Raw genomic sequence first — 14,687 nt, 5'->3', positions numbered from 1 at the left:
GTGTAAAATAAACTTGATATCTTTGGATAATGTTGTAGTAGTTGAAACGAGGTTTCCGAATATATATAGAACGCCCAAATCTGACTTCGTATGAGGAAGTTATGATTTACCGAAGTTTCGGCTTAGCGGTATGCAGCCTGAAATACTCGATCTGAGATCGAGCGGTTTTTAGCCGAAACAATCTAAACGAGGATCGAAGGTCTCGTTGTTGGTATCGAAGCGATAAAAAGTTAGGCGAGAACGGACGTCAAACGAAGAAGTTATGAATTTATAACGAAGTTTTTCTGTCCCGGCCTATTAAAAATAAATAATAAAAATAAAGTCAAAATTAGCCGACGAAGTCTAAACGAAAGTTGTAGAGCGTAGTCTCACCTACGCGTGGATATAAAGAACGTCGAAAACGGAGTTCGTATGAAGAAGATATGAATTTCCGAAGTTTATTAAATAATTAATAATTAAATTTAATTATTAAACTTGGTATTATCCGAAGGGGAGTCACCGGGTATATCCGAAGTACGCCCAGCGTACTGCTGTACGCCCCGCGTACAGCGAAGCATGATGAACTTCGCACTCGAGTTCTTCGGATAACGAACACCATGACGATTTCGGACGAGTACGCCCCGCGTACTCCGAACGAACACCATGACGATTTCGGACGAGTACGCCCCGCGTACAGGCGTACGCCCCGCGTACTCCGAGGCTCCAGCCTCCTATAAATAGGATGCGAGGGCAGCCGAGTTCTTTTGCTATTTTCTCTCTTCTCTCTCCCGTTTTACCTCGATTTGCGTGCCAGAAGTACCCCGAAGCCTCGGTAATATTCTCGAGCCCCGAAGCAAGTCCCGAGATCCCGAAGATCCCGAGAGGTGTGATTTCCGAGCCGAAGCTCTGCCCGCGTGAAGTTCAATTTTTGTAGAGATCTTCCAGATCTGCTGAGGATTACTACTTCTACAAGCCGTAGTGTTGTCTGATCATCTTCTGATGAAGTGAGTGTATACTACCTTTCATAAACACGATAATAATACAAGTATGGTTTGAGTGTATTAAGTATATTGTTGTTTATGTGTATAATTTTGTTGTTATAAGTGTGAATGTATATTCATTCTCTGCTATCTCATAGATCTGATTTACTTTCTATGAAATACGTGTTATGTGGGTGTGCCTCATCTGTTATGTGGAATATGTATTGAATGAAAATGATATACAGGTTTTAAACTATGTATGAAAATATATATTTTTATCTACTAATATGTTGGGTAGAACATGGGTAGATAGTTGGTGTGTAATAAACAGATGAGAGGCCTCGATGTTGTTGTTGTTGTTGTTGATCTAGTTATTTAGCGGAGTATGGATAACGACCACGGACTCTTTCTAGACAGTCTTGTGGAACGCTAGCAGGTTCATAACCTGTAGGTGTTGTGAACGATGTGTTCACCGGTGTACTCTATCCCCCTCATGGTTTCCTTTAGGATATCTATTGTTGAGGAAACCCCTTAGCAGTAATGTTCGTCCCGATGAAAATCCTAGATTAGGTCCCTTGAGATAGATGTTATTTTAGGGACGTAAAGTGAGGATAACAGGAATGGGTAATCGGGATAGTGATTGGTTGGTGAAATTAAATATAATTTATTTATTGTGGGTTGAAAACCCTATATGCTCACCAGGCTCCCAAGCCTGACCCACTCAGTTTTATTTGTATTACAGGAAGTGGCGCAAGGGCATAAGATGGTTGAATCATCAAGTTGTTTTGTTTACAAGTCTGTATATGTATATATTTGTTGAATGACTTGTAATGTTATCTTTTATGCTTTATGGTCTGTATCGGAACATGACATCCCGAGTTTTGATTATATAATGAAAATGCATCTCTTGATGAAATGCTTTGATAAATATTATTTTATCATGTTTTGTTTTGGGAACAAATTCCGCAACTCTTTTAAATCAAAAGGATTTACTCTGAAATTATTTAAAAAGCATAAATGAAATCGGTCTTTTCTGGCCGAGATTTTGGGGATGTCACAGTTGGTATTAGAGCATTAGTTTAAGCGAACTAGGAATTTGAAGGATTTCTAGACTTAAACTTAGAATGCTAAGTGGAATTTTGAGATGTGTATCTGTTGGATTTTAGACACGAGCACTAGTTTATTTTAGGAAAGTTGCCTAAAATGCTTTTATGTGCTAAATGTTATATGTTGCCATATATGATATTAATTGTTCGGATCTACGGTCTGTTGCCGACCGGATCTGGAAACCTTATGTGTGTAGGATTCTAAGCGTATGTCTAGGGTATTAGAACTAGCATGTAAACATTTCGGAGTAATAAGGATGATTTGAATATCTATCGTGAACGAGGATCTAATTTCACCTTATTCGGTGTGTAGATCAAAAATGGTGAGAATAAGGAGTGGCGTTGGAAACGCAGATGAAAACAGGAATCAACCGCCAGTGATTGAGCAAATACCTGTTGTAGCAGCAGCACCAGAACTAATAACAATGGCTGGGGTGCAAGCCATGATTCGGGTTATTCTAGTCGAACAAAGAGATGAGATGCGACAGATGTTGCATGATAATAGGGACGAACCTATCATACCTATTGAGGAACCCAAATTGATTCCCGAGCAATCAGAGGAAGGGAACAATAGTCGCATTATGAGTCAAGTTGGGACTCAAGGAGAACGAAGGAACGATCCGGAAAGGAGAAACAACAAGGACGGGCGAATGTACAAGAACTTCTTGGGCGCCAAGCCGCCAAGTCTTTCTGGAAGCCCAAAGCCTGTTGAAATAATGGATTGGATCTCCGAAATGGAGATGGTATTTGAAAGTTGCGACTGTAGCAACAAACAAAAGACTGTCTTTGCAGTCAGACAACTGAAGACCGGAGTCTTGAGTTGGTGGAAGTTGTTGGCAGATACTATGCCACGAGGAGAAGCCCTAAAAATGTCATGGGAGGAGTTCTTGGAACAGTTAAGGGTGCAGTATTGTTCAGAGATAGACCTGATTGATCTGAACAATGAGTTCCAAAACTTGAAGAAGGGAAAATGAGCATAGACGACTATGCTACTGCATTCACTGAGAAAATGAAGTTATTTCCGTACCTAGTGCCAACGGAACTCTCCAAGATTGAGAGGTTTGCTAATGGACTGCCTGCCGACTTTGGTCCGACAGTCAAGATGGCAACTACTCTGAAAACGGTTGTTCGTGCAGCTAAGAATGTGGAGGCCCAGCAGAAGGAAAAGGGTCTGGAAAGGATAGAAGTTGGTGAAAAGAGGAAATTTGACGGACCTTCAGGGTCCAGCAAGAAAAGCAAATTCTCGAAATCTGGTTCGAGAGGAAGTGGAGGAGGTGAAGCGAAATGGTGCGAAATATAAGAAGAAGCATCATGGAAAATGTGAGGTAGTGGCCACGTGCTACAAATGTGGAAAGCCAGGACACTATGCCAATGAGTGTACCGTCTCTAAGAAGGTTTGCTATGGTTGTGGTGAGGAGGGACACATGTCGAGGGACTTCCCAAAGAAGAAGGAGGCAGCTAGACCCAACATTCCGCCAAAGCCAAAGGCGAGAGCATTCCAGATGACACTGGAAGCTGCTAAAGATGAAGTTTATGTCGCTTCAGGTACCTTTCTCGTTAACAATTTTCCTGCCCAAATTTTATTTGATTCTGGAGCCAACTACTCCTTTATATCGCATGAATTTGGTAGAAAGCTAGCTTTGCCTATTGTTAGACTAGATAATGCTTTATTAGTCGAAGTTGCTAGTGGCAAGTTTGTACCTGTTAGCCATCGTATGAAAAACATCTTAATTGATCTGAATGGGAATAAGTTCCACGAGGAATTATTTCCTATCAAACTTCATGGTTTCGACATCGTTTTGGGAATGGATTGGCTTAGCGCCAATGATGCCGAAATTTTGTGCAAGAAGAAGATAGTGAAGGTGAACCCGCCTGGGAAAGAGTTGTTTATGGTGTATAGAGATAAACGCAGAGTAAATTCTGGAATCATTTCATTGATGAAAGCCAGAAAGTGTTTGGCTAAAGGATGTACGTCGTATCTAGCATCCGTGATAGATGCTAAGAAGGAGAAAAAGGCGATGCAGAGCATTCCGGTTGTGTGTGATTATCCGGAAGTATTTCCCGAAGATCTTCCTGGATTACCGCCTGATCGACAAGTGGAATTTTGTATTGACTTGTTGCCCGAAACAACGCCAATTGCAAAAACACCTTATCGATTAGCACCGACGGAGATGAAGGAGCTCATGATGCAACTTCAGGAGTTATTGGACAAGGGTTTCATTAGACCTAGTTCATCACCCTGGGGAGCTCCGGTTTTATTTGTGAAGAAGAAAGATGGAAGTATGAGAATGTGCATTGATTACCGAGAGCTGAATAAGGCAACAATAAAGAATAGATATCCGTTGCCGAGGATTGATGACCTGTTTGATCAATTGCAAGGTTCAAGTTATTTTTCAAAGATCGATCTAAGGTCAGGATATCATCAGCTGAAAGTAAGAGACCAAGATATCAAGAAGACTGCATTCAGAACTAGATATGGACACTACGAGTTCTTGGTTATGTCGTTTGGACTAACCAATGCTCCGGCAGCATTCATGGATTTAATGAATAGGGTTTGTAATCCGTTCCTAGATAAATATGTGATAGTATTCATAGATGACATTCTGATTTATTCAAAAAGCCAAGAGGAGCATGGCAGATACTTGCGAGAAGTGTTAGAAGTCTTGAAGAAGGAGAAGCTGTATGCTAAGTTCTCCAAATGTGATTTTTGGATTCTTGAAGTCCAATTCTTGGGTCACGTGGTCAACCAAGAAGGTATAATGGTTGATCCAGCCAAGATTGAAGCTGTGATGAAATGGGAACAACCGAAAAGTCCCACGGAGATTCGAAGCTTTTTGGGATTAGCCGGATATTACCGAAGGTTTATCCAAGGCTTTTCTTCGATTGCTACTCCATTGACAGCTTTGACCCACAAAGGAGCTACTTATGCTTGGAATGATAAGCATAAAGAAGCATTCGAGAAGCTAAAGAAGAAACTATGCGAGGCACCGATACTTTCTCTACCCGATGGAGTTGAAGACTTTGTTGTTTATAGTGATGCGTCTGGGGTTGGATTGGGTTGTGTTTTGACCCAAAGAGAAAAGGTGATAGCATATGCGTCTCGACAACTGAAAGAGCATGAAAAGAACTACCCGACTCATGATTTGGAGTTGGCAGCGGTGGTTTTCGCTCTGAAAATATGGAGGCATTACCTCTATGGCACGAAGTGCAAACTTTTTACTGATCATAAGAGTCTCCAATATCTCTTTAATCAGAAAGAATTGAATATGAGGCAATGACGCTGGCTAGAATTACTCAAGGACTACGACTGCGAGATACTTTACCACCCCGGTAAGGCTAATGTTGTTGCTGATGCTCTCAGTCGGAAAGTCAATCTTGAAAGGAAAAGGCCAAGAGCGTTGAGAATTGAAGTTGTCTCGACCATTGTGGAAAGTATAAAGAAAGCTCAAGAGGAAGCTTTTGAAAAGAATGACCGAAAGGAGGAACGTTTGGGCAAAACGTTGGTGTTCGGTGTAAACAGTCAGGGACTGAAGGTGTTCCAAGATCGGATTTGGATACCTAAGACAGGAGGAGTTAGAGATCTTCTGATGGAAGAAGCTCACAAAACCATGTACTCGATTCATCCCGGTAGCACTAAAATGTATAGGGACCTGAAACCCTACTACTGGTGGCCGACGATGAAGCTTGATGTTGCAAAGTATGTGGCTGAGTGTGTGACTTGTGCGAGAGTAAAGACGCAACATCAGATACCGTATGGGAGTTTAGAACCATTGCCTATGCCTATGGGTAAGTGGGAAGACATTGCTATGGATTTTTTCACTAAAGTGCCCAGAACAAAGAATGGTCACGACATGATTTGGGTGGTCGTTGATCGATTCACTAAGAGTGTGCATTTCATAGCAGCCAAGGAGAAATTGTCTATGGAAAAGCTTGCGAATTCTTACGTGAAGGAAATTGTGAGGCTTCACGGTGTTCCGTTAACGATTCTATCGGATCGTGATAGCCGTTTCACCTCAAGGTTTTGGAAAAGTCTACAAGAGGAATTGGGTACCAAGTTGTGTTTAAGTACAGCTTACCATCCGCAGACTGATGGTCAGAGTGAACGAACGATACAAACGCTTGAAGATATGCTGAGAGCATGTACCTTGGAATTCCTAGGTAATTGGGATGAACATTTACCTTTGGTAGAATTTTCCTACAATAATAGTTTCCACTCGAGCATTAAGATGGCACCTTACCAAGCTTTGTATGGACAGAAGTGTCGTACGCCGTCTTGTTGGCTTGAGGCTGGGGAAAAGCAGTTTATGGGACCGGAGATAGTCCATCAAACTGCTGAAAAGTTGAAAATAATTAGGGAAAGAATGTTAGCAGCTCAGGATCGTCAAAAGAGCTATGCTGACAAAAAGCGAAGACCGATGACTTTTGAAGTTGGAGATTCGGTTTTGCTTAAAGTCTCGCCGTGGAAGGGACTTATAAGATTTGGTAAAAGGGAAAGTTGAGTCCAAGGTTTATTGGACCGTTTAAAGTTCTTAAGAGGATTGGGAACCAAGCTTACAAGCTCGAACTACCAGAAGAACTGAATGAAATTCATAACACTTTTCACGTGTGTTATTTGAGGAAGTTCACGGGGGAAGTTCCCGACATGATTCCACTTTCGGAGTTGAGAATCGATGAGAAAAAAAGGTTGATTGAAGAACCAGAGGCAATTGTTGACCAAAAGACTAAGAAGTTGCGACGCAAGATGGTCGAGTTAGTGCTTGTCCGATGGAAACACACGAATGGGCCGAATCTCACCTGGGAAACGGAGAGTGACATGATGGGTCGCTATCCGCATTTGTTTGTTGATGTGTGATTTCGGGGACGGAATCATTCTAAGGTGGAGAGAATTGTAACGCCTGTGTTTCTGGGCCTGTCATTAATGTTGATATAATAGTCTAGGTTAACCTTTGTAACCCGTTTTGAAATAATAGAAGTGTATTATTTGAGTATTATGTGTTTTGTGCTTAATTGCTTAATTATGTGGTTTGATTAATTAAGAATAAAAATAAGCGTCAAAATTAAAGTGTAAAATAAACTTGATATCTTTGGATAATGTTGTAGTAGTTGAAACGAGGTTTCCTAATATATATAGAACGCCCAAATCTGACTTCGTATGAGGAAGTTATGATTTACCGAAGTTTCGGCTTAGCGGTATGCAGCCTGAAATACTCGATCTGAGATCGAGCGGTGCCGAAACAATCTAAACGAGGATCGAAGGTCTCGTTGTTGGTATCAAATCGATAAAAAGTTAGGCGAGAACGGACGTCAAACGAAGAAGTTATGAATTTATAACGAAGTTTTTCTGTCCCGGCCTATTAAAAATAAATAATAAAAATAAAGTCAAAATTAGTCGACGGAGTCTAATGTAACAACGCAAATTTTCAAACAAATTTTTCATTTTTAAAATATAATTATTTCCATTCAAAACAAGGCATAAGTAGTTTAAGTATTCCGTCAAATACAAGTATTCAAAATCCCAAGATCATAAAAGCATTCTTCAGTGTGTATCGATCACGCCGGCGCCTTCCCACGGTCCTCGCTAGTACCTGAAACACATACATAACAACTGTAAGCATAAATGCTTAGTGAGTTCCCCAATATACAACTTACGTACATACGCCTTTCCAGGCCCTGACCTTCCGGTCCTCAACACCACGCCTTCCGGCCCATAACATATTGCCTTCCGGCCCACATGACATACATAGCTCATATAACAAATATCTTACCACATATAGCATACATATCACATATCGTATCCGACCTTCTGGTCACACAGTCAAACCCTCCTGGGTACAGTATAGTGAGAAGACTCACCTCGTGAATGCTGAAAGCTAGCAAATCCTGAAATCTTTCGTGCACAATCCGACGAGCTACAACTTCCTATAACATCACATATCTCATTAACACATATATCTTCTAAGTGTGACTATCCCTAAGAAGTCAGACTTAGGTCAACTCTGGTCAACGGTCAACGGTCAACTCGACCGGACTCGGCGAGTACCATGGCGACTCGGCGAGTCTAGACGTCCTCCAACTCTCTGGGATTCCCTATCTACTCGTCGAGTATCCCCCTTGACTCGACGAGATCCACGTGGAAGAATCGCGGGGCCACCCCGACTCCACTCGCCGAGTCTGAAGAACAACTCGACGAGTCCCAGTGAATCTTCAAGCTACTCGCCGAGTCTGAAGAACAACTCGGCGAGTCCCAGTAAATCTTCAAGCTACTCGCCGAGTCTGATCATTGGACTCGGCGAGTCCATGCCATGCAGACGAGCAACTGCTTCCTGAAATACGTATGGTCCCGAGATATACAATCATGGGGCTTTCTGGACTTCTAAACATCCTATTACTGGGGTATAAACGTCTGGGTAATAACATAATAACCCACCTAATCACTAAATGGGCTTCATAAACCCTAGATTCGTATACACATCAAAATAACAGAAATGGTCCGAGTGTTACCTGAAAACGCACTCTCTGTGTCCCCAAACCTCAGGACTCGATCCTCCTTGATATTCCTTTGGCCAAACTCTTCTTCTTCTTGCCTAACAAGTTCCTCCAAGTTCCAATAGCTTTCTCTCCTGCTCTAGACGTCTACAACGATTAGGGTTCTTCTCAATCGACCAAAAGACGGACAATGACGGCCTAAGAGGCGTTATATACGATCCAAAACCAAACGGCTAGGGTTTCTGCTGAACATCGTCGACTCGCCGAGTCCATATTTGGACTCGTCGAGTCCAGTCGCGAACCCGCGACCAAGTCTGCGGTCCTACTCGGCGAGTCTGGCTCCAACTCGCCGAGTCCCTTCCTAAAATGCCCCCAAAAATAGTTTTAAAGCAATACCTGAAATTCTGGGCTGTTACAACTCTCCCCCACTAGAACTAGACTTCGCCCTCGAAGTCTCACTCTGCGAATAACTCCGGATGTTGCTCCTGCATCTCACGTTCCGGCTCCCAAGTCATATCCGATCCCTTCCGGTGTTGCCACTGAACCAACACCAGAGGTACCTCCTTGTTTCGCAGAACCTTGATCTTCCGATCCCTGATAGCTACTGGCCTCTCGGCGTAATTCAGACTCGCATCCACCTGAATATCCTCTAACGGAACCACCGCCGATTCATCGGCTATGCACTTCCTCAACTGTGATACGTGAAAGGTATTGTGAATCTGTCCCAACTCTGCTGGCAACTCTAGCCGATAAGCTACCCGACCTACTCTTGCAATTACCCGAAATGGGCCTATGAACCGGGGTCCCAACTTGCCCCTCTTCCTGAACCGGATCACTCCTTTCCAAGGAGAAACCTTCAGGAGAACGAAGTCGCCAACCTGGAATTCAAGCTCGGACCGGCGTCTGTCCGCATAACTCTTCTGTCGGCTCTGAGCGGTCAATAACCTCTGCCTAACCTGCTGAATCTGCTCTGTCGTCTGGAGTACGATCTCTGTACTGCCCATCACTCTCTGTCCCACCTCTCCCCAGTAAATGGGAGTCCGACACCTCCTACCATACAACAACTCAAAAGGTGGCATACCAATGCTCGAATGATGGCTGTTGTTGTAGGAAAACTCAGCCAAGGGTAAATGCGCATCCTAGCTACCCCCGAAGTCTAACACACACGCTCTAAGCATGTCTTCCAATGTCTGAATCGTCCGCTCGCTCTGACCGTCTGTCTGGGGATGGTATGCGGTACTAAAATGCAATTTAGTACCCAGCTCCTCATGAAATTTCTTCCAGAACCTGGAAGTGAAACGCACATCACGGTCTGAAACAATCGAAATCGGTACCCCATGCCGAGATACCACCTATCTCACATATATCTCCGCCAATTTCTCCGCTGAAGAACTCTCACTGATGGCAAGGAAGTGTGCACTCTTCGTCAACCTATCCACAATCACCCAAATTGCATCAACTCCCCTGACAGTCCTCGGCAATTTGGTGATGAAATCCATAGTGATCTGTTCCCACTTCCACTCGGGAATCTCCAATGGTTGTAACTTGCCATGCGGTCTCTGGTGCTCGGCCTTCACCCTACGGCAGGTCAAGCACCTCTCAACGAACCATGCCACGTCCCTCTTCATACAGGGCCACCAATACTCCTTCCTCAAATCCAAATACATCTTTGTAGCACCGGGATGGATCGAGAATTTCGATCTATGAGCCTCTTCCATCAAGGTAATACGCGTACTGCCCACGAACGGTACCCAGATCCGACCCTGAAACGTCATAAGCCCTCGCCCATCCTTAACGAACTCTGAAATTAACCCCACAACCCGCTCTTTCTTCTGCATTTCTGGTCGCACAGCCTCTGCCTGTGCCCCACGAATAGCATCCAATACTGGAGTCATCACAGTCAGTCTCAAGCATACCTCTCGCAATGGTGTGCTCTCCACCCTGCGGCTCAATGCGTCGGCTACCACATTAGCCTTGCCTGGGTGGTACAGGATCTCACAATCATAATCCTTGACCACATCCAACCACCTCCTCTGACGCATATTTAGGTTGGGCTGATCCATCAAATATTTCAAGCTCTTGTGGTCCGTGTATATCGTACATCGAACCCCATACAGGTAGTGACGCCAAATCTTGAGAGCGAACACTACCGCCCCCAACTCTAAATCATGCGTGGGATATCTCGCCTCATGAGGCTTCAGCTGCCTCGATGCATACGCTATCACATGACCCCTCTGCATCAACACTGCCCCCAGTCCCGAAATCGATGCGTCGCAATATACCACAAAATCTTCCATCCCTTCTGGGAGGGCTAATACCGGGGCTTCGCACAACCTCTGGCGAAGTGTCTCAAAGGAGGTCTGCTGCTCGGGCCCCCATGAGAATGCAACACCCTTCCGGGTCAATCTGGTGAGTGGCACTGCGATCTTGGAGAAATCCTTGATGAATCTCCGATAATACCCTGCCAACCCAAGGAAGCTCCTGATCTCAGAAGGTGACTTCGGCACCTCCCAACTCATTACCGCCTCAACCTTGGCCGGATCGACCAATATCCCTTTCTGATTGACAACATGTCCTAGAAATTGGACCTCCCGCAGCCAGAAGTCACATTTGGAGAACTTTGCATAAAGCTTCTCCGACCTCAATACCTCGAGGACCTCCCTCAAATGCTCCTCATGCTGCTCTCTAGATCTAGAATACACCAGAATGTCGTCGATAAATACAATCACTGACCGATCCAACATCGGTCTGCATACCCTATTCATGAGATCCATGAACACAGCCGGGGCATTGGTGAGCCCGAAAGGCATCACCACAAACTCATAATGCCCATATCGCGTCCTAAATGCTGTCTTCTGGACATCCCCATCCCGCACTCTCACCTGATGGTACCCTGACCTCAGATCGATCTTGGAAAACCAAGATGCTCCCTGCAACTGATCGAATAAATCATCGATCCTCGGCAACGGGTAACGGTTCTTGACCGTTAACTTGTTCAACTCCCGGTAATCAATGCACATCCGGTGTGAACCATCCTTCTTCTTGACGAACAGAATAGGTGCTCCCCATGGCGAGCTGCTCGGCCGAATGAATCCCTTCCCCAGCAACTCCTGGAGCTGCGAGGACAACTCTTGCATCTCTGGAGGTGCAAGACGATAAGGCACTTTAGCAATAGGCGCGGCCCCCGGAACTAGATCGATACCAAACTCTACTTGCCTCACAGGAGGTACTCCCGGCAACTCCTCGGGGAAAACATCTGAAAACTCGCGCACGACAGGAACCTCCTCAACTGATTTCGGTCTCTCGGAAACCTCCTGCGTATCCATCACATACGCCACAAAACCCTTACAGCCCTGCTGTAGACACTGCCTCGCCCTAGCGGCCGAACAAAAAGCTGATCCCGAACGGGTACCCTCGCCGTACACCGAAAGAACTCCCCCACTATGGTCTCGTATAGTCACCAACTGGCGCTCACAGTCGATGACAGCGCCGAATCGGCTCAACCAGTCCATGCCCACGATGACACAGACATCACCCATCGCAATAGGAATCAGGTCAATCGGGAACTCCACCCCGAAAATCTCTAGCACACATCCCCGAAGAACCTCCGTGGCACAAATCACTTTCTCGTCAGCTATAGAAACTCTCAGAGGTCGACTCAACGACTCACGACTAACGCTGATATGCTGACTAAAGGCTAAGGACACAAAGGACCTACTCGCACCCGAGTCAAATAACACTAAGGCAGGCACAGAGTTCACAAGGAAAGTACCTACGCATATAATAACATAAGCATAACATCTCGACATTAAAAATAAATACATGAATTACAACATACCTGCCACAACATCGGGCGCAGCGCGGACCTCCTCCGCAGTCAGCTGAAAGGCTCTCCCACGAGCCCTCGGGGCCTCGACCTTCACCGGTCGAGTCTTAGTAGTCCTGGCAGTAGGTGCAGATCCCTGACGAAGCTGAGGGCACTCGGCCTTCCGATGGCCGGTCTGGTTGCAATGAAAGCAAACCATAAACCCCTTGGGGCACTCCCTAGCAATGTGCCCCTCCTTGCCGCACTTGTAGCAAGCACCGGCTCGACACACCCCATCGTGACCCTTGCCGCACTTTCCGCAAGTGCGGCTCTTCGAACCTCCCGTCCTCGAATCGGCGGACTTGATCCGCTTGGCTGCCGGCTGAGACTGAGCCGGCCGCCGGTCTGCCTGCTGAGACTCGGCCTCCTCCCTGGCCTGAGTCTCCAACTCGATCTCACGCTTCCTGGCATTCGCCTGAAGCTCAGTAAAAGTATGGTAAGTGGAGTTTGACACAAACTCCCGGATCTCCCTCCTCAGAACACCCAAGTACCGGCTCATCCGAGCCTGCTCCGTGGCCACCAGCTCGGGGCAAAACATCGCCCTTTCATGAAACTTCCGCGTGATCGCCGCCACCGAGTCAGTACCCTGCTTGAGGGTTAAGAACTCCTGAACCAATCGTTCCCGCTCCACCAGGGGCACGTACTCATCCCTGAACATGGCAGTGAACCCATCCCATGTCACCGCCGTAGTTTCTGCCAAAGTGAAGTTCGCCGTCACGAACTTCCACCAGTCCTTCGCTCCCAGACGGAGCTGGTTCAAAGCGAACCGTACCCTCAGGTGCTCCGGGCATGAACAAGTGTAGAAGCACCCCTCTATATCTGCGATCCACCTCATCGCAGCAATCGGATCTTGCGTCCCATCGAACTCTGGTGGCTTCATGTTGCTGAACTCTCGGAACAGCAACGAGTCAACCCCCTGTGGCCTAGCAGCGGCCACAGCTGCGGTAGCTGCAGCGGTTGCAGCCTCAGTCAATGCGGCATACCGCTCATCGAACGTCTCCATCAGGGTGGTCTTAATAGACCCAAACATCTCCGGGATCTCAGCCCGGATCGCCGCCGCCACCTCCTCGTGAATCATCTGACGAATCTCCTCGTCACTCACACCGCTCGAACTCGCTCCGTGGCGTGGTCTAACCATGATGTCTCTGAAATACAACATAAAACTATCAGAGACTCCAGCGAGTGTAATTGCACTCGATAACGCAACCCTACTCAGTCTCCGATCTCCAGGGATTCTTACTTGGGCCTCCCCCTGACCCGGTGTCCTCGGTAGTACGGGCCCAATACTACCGACCACACCGCATCAGCGTTCATCCCAAGTCTTCCTCCCCAAACTCCGGATAGTGAGTACTCTACTTCTGATATGCACTATCTACCCGCATACTAGCAAAGTATCTCATATATGCAAACTTCCCTAGACTAAGGCATCACAAATCAGGCCACTCTAGTCCTATCATGAATACCTAGTCTTCTAGCATGCATAACAATTCATATCATATAATATTGTAAGGTATTTTGGGGATCTTTACCGTTCGGGCGCTGACTGATCGTACACACTGCTTCTTTCTTGCTTACCACAGAACCATTTACAAAAGTTTATGCCTTTATTTAAAAAGTTTCCTCAAATCCTCGGTTTGAGTTCAGTTACCCCCGAAGGTGCACCCGAATCCCTCAAACCTAGGCTCTGATACCAATTGTAACAACGCAAATTTTCAAACAAATTTTTCATTTTTAAAATATAATTATTTCCATTCAAAACAAGGCATAAGTAGTTTAAGTATTCCGTCAAATACAAGTATTCAAAATCCCAAGATCATAAAAGCATTCTTCAGTGTGTATCGATCACGCCGGCGCCTTCCCACGGTCCTCGCTAGTACCTGAAACACATACATAACAACTGTAAGCATAAATGCTTAGTGAGTTCCCCAATATACAACTTACGTACATACGCCTTTCCAGGCCCTGACCTTCCGGTCCTCAACACCACGCCTTCCGGCCCATAACATATTGCCTTCCGGCCCACATGACATACATAGCTCATATAACAAATATCTTACCACATATAGCATACATATCACATATCGTATCCGACCTTCTGGTCACACAGTCAAACCCTCCTGGGTACAGTATAGTGAGAAGACTCACCTCGTGAATGCTGAAAGCTAGCAAATCCTGAAATCACTCGTGCACAATCCGACGAGCTACAACTTCCTATAACATCACATATCTCATTAACACATATATCTTCTAAGTGTGACTATCCCTAAGAAG

The sequence above is a fragment of the Lactuca serriola genome, chromosome 2, assembly GCF_051521515.1.
Source record: "Lactuca serriola cultivar US96UC23 chromosome 2, Lser_US96UC23_V15, whole genome shotgun sequence".
Lineage (NCBI taxonomy): Eukaryota > Viridiplantae > Streptophyta > Magnoliopsida > Asterales > Asteraceae > Lactuca > Lactuca serriola.
This window is presented reverse-complemented; position numbering follows the sequence as displayed.